General features: G+C 45.1%; 1 pseudogene; it reads left to right on the top strand.

The window, feature by feature from the left end:
- The first annotated feature begins 6,725 nt into the window (after positions 1–6,725).
- On the top strand, positions 6,726–9,554 carry LOC147974373 (receptor-like protein EIX2; annotated as a pseudogene).
- Positions 9,555–9,564: the final 10 nt, after the last annotated feature.

Here is a 9,564-nt window from a genome sequence, read left to right as displayed (position 1 = left end):
CGCGGCCGATTTGTCTGGTCCGTTTCCCCCGGCCGGATGAGGGAACCTCCCTCCGCCTCTTCCTCTTCCCGGTCATCCTCATTATCGGCTGTGGCAGGGGAGATGGCGGAGGGGTGGGAGAGAGTGGTAGGGTCGGGCGGCGGAGGGGTGGGAGAGACTGGTGGTCGGGCAACGGGTCGAAGAGGCGGCGGGGGAGATGGCGGAGGGGTGGGAAAGAGTGGTGGATAGGCGGCGGGTGGGAGGGGAGACTGTGGAGTGTGGACTGGGAGAATTAAGGTTTTCTCTGGTTATATATCAACACATGCTTTAAGATGCGTGCCAGCGAGAGCCTCCTCTTCATGGCGGATCCTACTTGGGCCCAGCTGGGCCGGCCCATTTCTATGCTTTGTTTTTCCCGTTTCTAGGAACGGGGAAAAGTTGCGAGGGCTACGCCCTAACCACCACGCTGTCGCCCTGAATTTGGAAGGATACTTCGCTTCTTTCATTTTTTTGATGTGTGGTTTCTTTACAATTCGTGAACCTTTTTTCTCAATTGATGATTTTTTTTAAAAAAACTTAGATTATTTCTTTTCAAATTCGATGAATATTTTTCAAATTAGATGAACGTTTTTTCAAACTAGATGATTTTCAAAGAAACCGATGAACTTTTCTTCAAAATCAATGAAGTTTTTTCAAATTCATGAACTTTTTTACAAAAAATCAATGAACCTTTTCCAAAATTGACTAATTTTTTGTCAAAATCGATGAACATTTTTTTATTTTTATGAACTTTTTCAAATTGAATGAACTTTTTTTAACTCGATGAATTTTTTTTGAATTCAACGATTTTTTTTTCAAAATTGATGAACTTTTAAATTTTCTTAAAATTTGATGAACTTCTTTGATAATCCATGAAGTTGTTTTCAAATTTATGTTTAATTTTTTCAGATAATTTATATTGGGTATATGTAACATTTTACTAAACGAAAAGGTTAACTAGCACTCCTTTCTTTTAGTAGACAACAAAGTTACGTTGGTCTAGTGCTTAGTGCGGTGGGCTCGCAACAATGCGCTGCCAAGTTCAAATCCCAACAATCTCCCTGTATTAGGAGCGCGAACATGCGTCTGCACGATTTCACATGCAGCACGCCACTTGTCGCAACCTGAGAGTTTTTCTTTTTTTTGTAGATCCATTTATTCAAAATATTTTATCTCTTAAACCGTGCATTCAAATCTCGAACCGTTTTCACCATTAAATTCCTCGCGTCGAGATCTTCAAAACTAGATCCTATGTTGATAGGTTTTGATGAACTTTTTTTTATGAAAAAAACCGAACGACAAAACCGGACGAAAAAACTGAACCGGGAGCACGGTTTTTTCCCTTTCCGAAAGAGGCATGCCCGTGCCTCTCGCGAAATCACAACCGTGCCTCTCGTGGAAACAAAACCGTGACTCTCGTGGAAGGAAAAAAAAACAGAAAACGCGTTTTTTTCCGTTTCCGAGAGGCACGGCCGTGACTCTCGCGAAAGCAAAACCGTGCCTCTCATGAAAGCAAAACAGTGACTCTCGCGAAAGAAAAAAAACAGAAAACGCATATTTTTTCCTTTTTCGAGAGGCACGGCCGTGACTGTCGTGCAAGCACAACCGTGCCTCTCGCGGAAGCAAAACCGTGACTGGCGAAAGAAAAAAAACAGAAAACGCGTTTTGTTTTTCCCTTTTCGAGAGGCATGGCCATGACTCTCGCGAAAGCACAACCGTGCCTCTCGCGGAAGCAAAACCGTGACTCTCGCGAAAGAAAAAGACAGAAAATGCGTTTTTTTCATTTCTGAAAGGCACGGCCGTGACTCTCGCTAAAGCACAACCATGCCTCTCGCGGAAGAAAACCCGTGACTTTCGCGAAAGAAAAAAAACGCATTTTTCTCGTGTAAATTTTTTTTATCGAAAAGCTACAAAAGACCGGGGAAAAACCAAAACATCAAAAAAACCCAAAAAAACCGTTTAAAAAGCCGAAAACACGTGTGGAAAAATAAATAAAATAAAATAAAATTCGGAGGAAGCGTTCAGAGCGCGACACGTGGCGAATGGCTGAGAGCGTGTCAAGTGACGCTGATCGTTACGAGACTCCCGAAGGAGCACTCGTTAACTAGTTGCTCTCGGCGTCTGCAACGCCATATAAGAGCCCCTCTTCATGCGACTGGACTCCGCCAAACACTAAACAACGCCTTAAGCACCCCTTAATGGGTTATTTGCAAACAGCGCCGTAACCCCCCCCCCCCCTCCGTATGATCTAAGTGCGCCGGCCCATCTATGTTTTTTATTCTATCGAGTAAAAGAGAAAAAGAAAATGTCAGTGACCTCCTCTTTCAAATTCAACGAACTTTTAAAAAAAATTATGAACGTTTTTCTAATTTGTGAATTTTTTGAATACATGAACATTTTTATAATTCATGATTTTTTCAAAAAAAATTGTTCGATTTTTTTTCCGAAAAAACACATATTTTTTCTGAAATGTATGTGCAAGAAATAACATTGTTGCGCTTTTAGCATCTAGCAGATCCGGCAACTACACGTCCCACAAAATGCGTATAAGGGCTCCCGTAAAAAAATTACGGTGTGGCGAGCGCTCAGGCCAAACAGATCCGGCAAATGTTTTGTGGGATATGTTCGGCTGGAATGCTCGCCGCAGCGTAAATTTTTTCATAAAATATCAAATAAATTGCACATTTCACAATAATGTCAAACAAATGGAATCTAAAATAAATTCAACATACGAATATATAAATGGTCAAGCAACTCACAATATAACAATAGTCATCCTTACAACAAATGTTCGGATTCAAATAATTATTACAACACCAAATTGTTCAAATCTCACACGAATAGAAATGGATACAAATGGGGATCTATCTCCCCCCCCCCCACCTCCCCATAGAGCTGCCACCGATGCTCAATGAGATCATCTGGAGTTGGTTGTGCGAATCACGGTTCTCCATCTTCCGGTAGGTCTCAAGAAATGCATGGATGTCATATGTGTCCCAAGCAGTCATGATGTTTCGGAGGAATTTTTTTATCTCAGAATCGAGCATGACCACAAACAATGGCAAACCAAGCTTGCGACAAACCAAATGCCCCCTCGATATCCTCGACAAAACCAAAGAAGCAATGCCAAATTCATAGATCATGTGAAGCCACGGCTTCAAGCATGATGGTGGGTTTACATTTGTGGCCAGTGTATTGCCCTGCCCAAGCCACCAGGCTGTTCTTCCACCTTCAATGCAATGCAATCAATACTACCTAGCATGCCTAGCCATCCCCTTGCTTGGTTCATTGCCATGAGCATTTTTATGTTCTCTTTGTTTGGAGCTCCAAGATACTCTGGGCCAAAAACCCGGATTATTGTCTTCGCAAAGACACGGACACTTTTGATGGTTGTATCTTTGCCAATGCGAAGATAGTCATCCGCGTAGTCGAGCGGAACACCATATGCAATCACTCTCATGGCTGCCAATTTTTTTATATGCACTAAAACCAATCAAACCGACGACATTCCTACGCGGGGGTGAAGAAACGGCAATTTTGCTCGTAAGCGTCGATGATGCGGACGGAAAGTGACCTACGCATTCGATATCGCCTATGAAAGAGGTGAGCCGGATATGTCAGTACCTCAGTGAAGTAGCCCTTCATGAGCATTTTGTCACCGAGAGCTCGGTTGCGGGGAATGCATAGTCAGCCAACCGTCGATCCATGCCGCTTTTTCTTCGGTCCCGCCTCAAATTCGTCGATGAGATGCGACAACACTAGGTTCTCATCATCGTCGTCAAGGATAAAATCTTCTATGTCCGAATCGTCAGACGAAGACGACAAGGACGAACTCCAATCCATCTACAAAATGCACACAATCCGGCATGAGTTTCACCCGAACCTACTCCGGGACAAAATCAAGAATGAACCAGCATGAGTTTCGCCCGAGCATACCTCGCCCGAAGTAGCGCCGCGCTGCCCCTTTCTTGTTCCCGCCGCCGAAGCCGCACCACCCATTTCTTTTCCCCACCAGCCGAAGCAGCGCCGTGCCGCCCTCTTCTCCCGACGCGCATGGGCAACGACTACGTCCGGTGGATCGAGTCCGACCTCTGTCGGGCATTCTCCTCGCGAGCGCGACGAAGGGCAGTGCGGGCACGACGGAGGGCAATGCGGACGGACATCTCTTCCTCCAGTCCGACTGGGATGAGATCCCACTTTGAAGATAGGCTGACGGAGGGCTTGGATCCGCTGCCTGCCATGTCAGAGAAGGCCGGAGTTTGCCGGAAGTGAGCTTGAGCGCGGAGGTGAGGAGAGTGGAGTGGCAAGGGTTTGGTCCAGGAAGCGGATGGGGACAAATATATATGGTGTCGGGATGGTACAGCGTGGGTCGGATCTGGCGTGGCGGACGTGCCCAGGCCTTCCCATATCTGCCCTACATTTGGGTTGGATATGATGGGTGCCGGTCAGCCCAGGCATTTGAGAGGCCCGTTTGGGTCGCATTTTTCTTTGACCGATCACTGACTAGACAGTCCGTGTGAACGTTTCAGGGGTTTGAGACGCCCATTTGGGTCACATTTTACTTTTCCTTTTTTGACTAGGCAGTCCGTGCGGACGTTTTAGGGGGTTTGAAGCGTTCGACTATAGATTCCCTATTAAAATTCAAAATGAAATTCAGAAAAACTTGCCAGGCCTTTATTGATCAGCTAAAATGTTTGCAAGAATTACAACTTGAGTCATGCGAGTGTACCCCAGCCACAAAACTCAAATATAAACATCTAAAAAAGAGGTCTCCCAGGGCCAAACGGACGACGGCTCTCAACCTTCAGATCTCGGAGGAGCCAAACGGACGGCCCGGGATTCACGTAAGCGCACCTGTCCCCGCCAACCCGATGGAAGCCCCCCCCCCCCCCCCCCCCCCCCCCCCGCCGCCGCCTCGTCTCGCCGACGTCGTCGTCTCGCCCCTAACCCGATGGCCGATGCGAGTGTTCAGACCACGACTTGGTCTCGCCGCCCCCGCCCCCAGGACGCGGCCGCGGAGGCAGGACGCGGAGAAGGAGCGACGGCGGGCGGCGGTGAAGAAGCAGCCGGCGCCGAGAAAGAGGGCCAGGTGCGGGCAGCAGCGCGTCTACTGAATTGTGTGTTCATTTCAGGAAATTTGGTTGACATATCAACTGACTGGTGCGCTCACACCCTCGAGATTTAGCAAAGTGTTCGAATTGGTCCTGCATTGCATTGCTGCTGTCTGCAGTGGCAGTTTAGGCATCTGTTCATAGCTCCTTGTTTGATCCATTTGTTCATAGTTCTGCAACCTGGATTTTACTTGCATTTGTGTGACGCCCCGCAAATTACCTTGCAGTTTCGCCTACTGAACTGCGATTCAGGTGGTTTGAGCATATATACCAAAATCCATAATATCAAATCGGTATTTTTAAATTCATAATATCAAATTAGTATTTTTAAATTCATCATGAAATGAATTTCCATACTTTTTTGTTTAATATTGTGGATGTCGATATTTTTTCTCTAAACTTGGCCAAAGTGACTTTCAATACAATTATACCCCTTATATTTTGGAACAGATGAAATAGTTAGTTTGGTGGGTGGGGGAGATGATAGTGTGTTTTATTTTTATTTATAATGCAGTGATTTGATGAGCCTTTAATGGTGTGATTCTATGTTATCCACTAACCAACCTATATTTATGTGTGAATATTTTTGTGTGGGTGGTCGCATGAACTACTATATTGGTGCCACAATATCACATGGTGACGTTGATTTTTTTTTTTCAAGTGCTGGGAGGGTGGGGGTTGATATGTTTTTACAGGCCTATTGCTGCTGATTGATTTGAAAAATTGTTGGCCCCGTCGAAATCGTAAATCAAATTCAAAATTAAATACCTCAATTGGATGAAAGAGCTTCAAAATTACGGAACACAGTGAATAAAATAATTAAATGGGAGAGCTTAGGAAAGTGTTGACCCGGTCAAAATCGGTTGACCCAAGCCTAAATTGAACACCTTAATTAATTGTGAGGCCTTAAAAATTTGGAAGCATGGTGTATAGTATAAAAGAATTGAATGAGATATCTTTGGGAAATTGTTGACCCGGTCAAAATCGGGTAACCCAATTCTTATTGAAGACCTCAATTAAATAATGTGGACTCCGTAAAACTAGGGAGCTTAGTGTTATAGAGGATTCCCATTCATGATGGGTTAACGATCCCACACATTTTATTTTCGGGCACACAATTCGAATTTCATACCATGTGTACGATGTCATCATCGCACATAGTTCAGCATTAGTAGGTGCGATTGGGAGGGCTTAATAACATCGATTTGCACTAATTGTTCAAAGACAGGCGGTCATGTGGATTTTCTGCCCATATACTAGCTTGCTTGACCTACATATATAAGATGAGTACGTATAGAGTATTCCTTTCATTGCGTATGGAGTATGGAGTATTTCCTGCCCATATGCTGATTGCCGTCTGCCGGCCGGCCGGCAGAGGATGTATATGTTAGTGCTTGTAGTATATAATATAAGGTTGTCTCTCGTTTCCTCCCGGCCTGCAAGAATCTCCTCGGGATCTCACCAGTTATTTGAATTCAAACAGATGTGTTGCACACCTTGCCGTGCAAGCAGATCTGCCATCGGATGACCAACTTTTGTATTCCCCGGTTAGCTTAATTTTTAAGCCTTATAGTTTGGTCCCCAGCCACGGGAGGCCATAAGATGCTTGGATTGCTCACATCGCTGGCCCTTTGGTGCCTTGTGATCAACATTAAGGGCTCAGCTGCGTGCATCTCCGGGGAGAGGGATGTGCTGGCTGCCTTCAATGCTACCATCAGCGATCCTGATTGGAGGTTGAGCTCATGGCAAGGAGAAAACTGCTGCAACTGGGGCGGCATCAGCTGCAGCAAGAAGACCGGCCATGTCGTCAAGCTGGACCTTGGTGGTCACTCCCTCAAAGGTGAGATCAGTCCATCTTTGGTGGGTTTGACCAGATTGGTGCACCTCAACCTAAGCCATGGTGACTTTGGCACGGTGCCCATCCCGGAATTCATAGGCTCTTTCAAGATGTTGAAGTATCTTGATCTGTCGCATGCCGGTTTTGGCGGAACGGCTCCTCCTCAACTTGGTAATTTGTCCAGACTCAGCTACCTTGATCTGGGTTCATTTGGAGGTCCTGGGATCATTGTGGATAATTTCCATTGGGTTTCCAAGCTGAATTCCCTGAGGTATCTGGACCTCAGTTGGTCCTATCTTGCTGCCTCCGTGGATTGGCTGCAGGCAGTGAACATGCTCCCGTCACTCCAAGTGCTTCGCCTGAATGATGCTAGCCTTCCTGCCACCGACCTCACTTCTCTTTGTCAAGTTAACTTCACTTCCCTTAAGCTGCTTAATCTGAAGAATAACGATCTGAATTCCTCCATGCCGAATTGGATTGTCAAGCTATCTGCCCTTTCAGAGTTGGACATGACTAGTTGTGGGCTTTCAGGCATGATTCCTGATGAACTTGGCAGACTGACTTCACTTACGTTCATAGGGCTAGGGGACAACAAGTTGACTGGAGCAATACCAACATCAGCTAGTAGGTTGTGCAACTTGGTTCAAATCAGTTTGTCCGGGAACATCTTGTCAGGAGATATTGCAGAAGCAGCCAAAAGCCTGTTTCCCTGTATGAAGCGGTTGCAGATCCTTGACCTTGCTGGTAACAACTTAATTGGAAGCCTGTCTGGTTGGCTTGAGGTCATGTCAAGTTTAAGAGTTCTTGACCTCAGCCGGAACTCACTGTCTGGAGTTGTTCCACGCAGTATTGGTAACCTATCAAGCTTGATATACTTGGATATATCCTTCAATAAATTTAAAGGCACATTATCAGCACTCCACTTTGCCAATTTATCAAGATTGGATACTTTAGATTTAGCATCAAATTCGTTCAAGATTGTAGTCAAACAAAGTTGGGTGCCACCTTTTCAGCTCATAAATCTTGGGCTGCAAGATTGCCTTGTTGGACCAGAGTTTCCAACTTGGTTGCGATCACAAACTAGAATCGAGATGATCGATCTAGGCAGTGCAGGCATCAGGGGTCCATTACCTGACTGGATCTGGAACTTCTCGTCATCAATGACTAGCTTAGATGTCTCAACAAACAACATAACTGGTAAGTTGCCTGCAAACTTGGAGCAATCGAGAAAGCTCACAACTCTGATCATGGGGAGTAATAAACTTGAGGGAAACATTCCAGATTTGCCACCTAGCATCCGAGTGTTGAATCTATCTGACAACAGCTTATCGGGCTCATTGCCACAGAGCTTGGGAGATAAAGATTTGCATTACCTATCTCTGTCAAAAAATTCCATTAGTGGAGTAATCCCAACAGATTTGTGCAACATGATGTCAATGGAACTGATTGACCTATCTGATAACAACCTTTCTGGAGAGCTTCCCAATTGTTGGCGGGAGGAATCGAAACTGTATGTCATAGACTTTTCAAGCAATAACTTATGGGGAGAAATACCATCCACCATTGGTTCTCTAAATTCCCTTATGTCACTAGATCTCAGCAAGAACGGCTTATCTGGAATATTGCCCAACTCATTGCAGTCATGTCAAATGTTGACGTTACTTGATCTGGCAGAAAATAATTTGTCAGGAAACATACCGAGATGGATAGGTGACAGTCTAAAATCTCTGGTATTTTTGCGTTTAGGGCTCAATCAGTTTTCTGGTGAAATACCTGAACAACTGTCCCAACTTCCTGATCTGCAAGATTTGAATCTTCGTGACAACAAACTCTCTGGCCCTGTACCACGGTTTCTGGGAAATTTAACAGCTTTCCACTTGTTCAACAAAAACCAGATAACATCTCCTTTTGTTCAGTTAAAGGTTCCTGGGAACACTTACGCGTTGGGTACCTACCGTGCTTACTTTTCTGTGTACACAAATACCTCGGGGGCAGTATACCTGTTGAAGGGCATTGATCTCTCAGCAAACCTGTTAACTAGTGAGATTCCAAGTGAAATAGGATTTCTATCTGGATTACTTTATTTGAATCTGTCAAGGAACCGCATTGGAGGAAGTATCCCTGGTGAAGTGGGGAATATGCTCATGTTAGAGGCACTCGATCTATCATCGAATGATCTATCAGGTCCAATTCCCGACAGCTTGACGTCACTAACGCATTTGTCCTACCTGAATTTGTCTTACAATGATCTCTGTGGGCATCCACTTGACGGAATCTGTGGACCCGAGAGTGACAAACACCGGCACCGGAAGCATCCTCTCAGATTTGACATGCTCACATGTCTGTTTACACTGCTCGGGTTTGCATTCGGAATCTCCACTGTTTTCACAACCTTCATATGCAGCACGGTCACGAGGAAGGCTTACTTTCAGTTCACCGACAGGGTACTTCGCAAGCTGCACAATGCAGTTGAGATGAGGCTTAGCATCAACAGGATGCCAGCAGGAAGAGAGCCCTCCTTGGCAATCAGGATTTAGGACTCCATCACTTGCTACAATCTGGAACAACCTTCCGCTGTTAGTATGTAAAGAGTCTTGT

This window comes from Triticum urartu, chromosome 4A (genome assembly GCF_056163025.1).
Source record: "Triticum urartu cultivar PI428250 chromosome 4A, HENAU_Tu73, whole genome shotgun sequence".
Classification (NCBI taxonomy): Eukaryota; Viridiplantae; Streptophyta; class Magnoliopsida; order Poales; family Poaceae; genus Triticum; species Triticum urartu.
The sequence above is the reverse complement of the archived record's forward strand: the minus strand, read 5'-3'. Positions and strand labels throughout refer to the sequence as shown.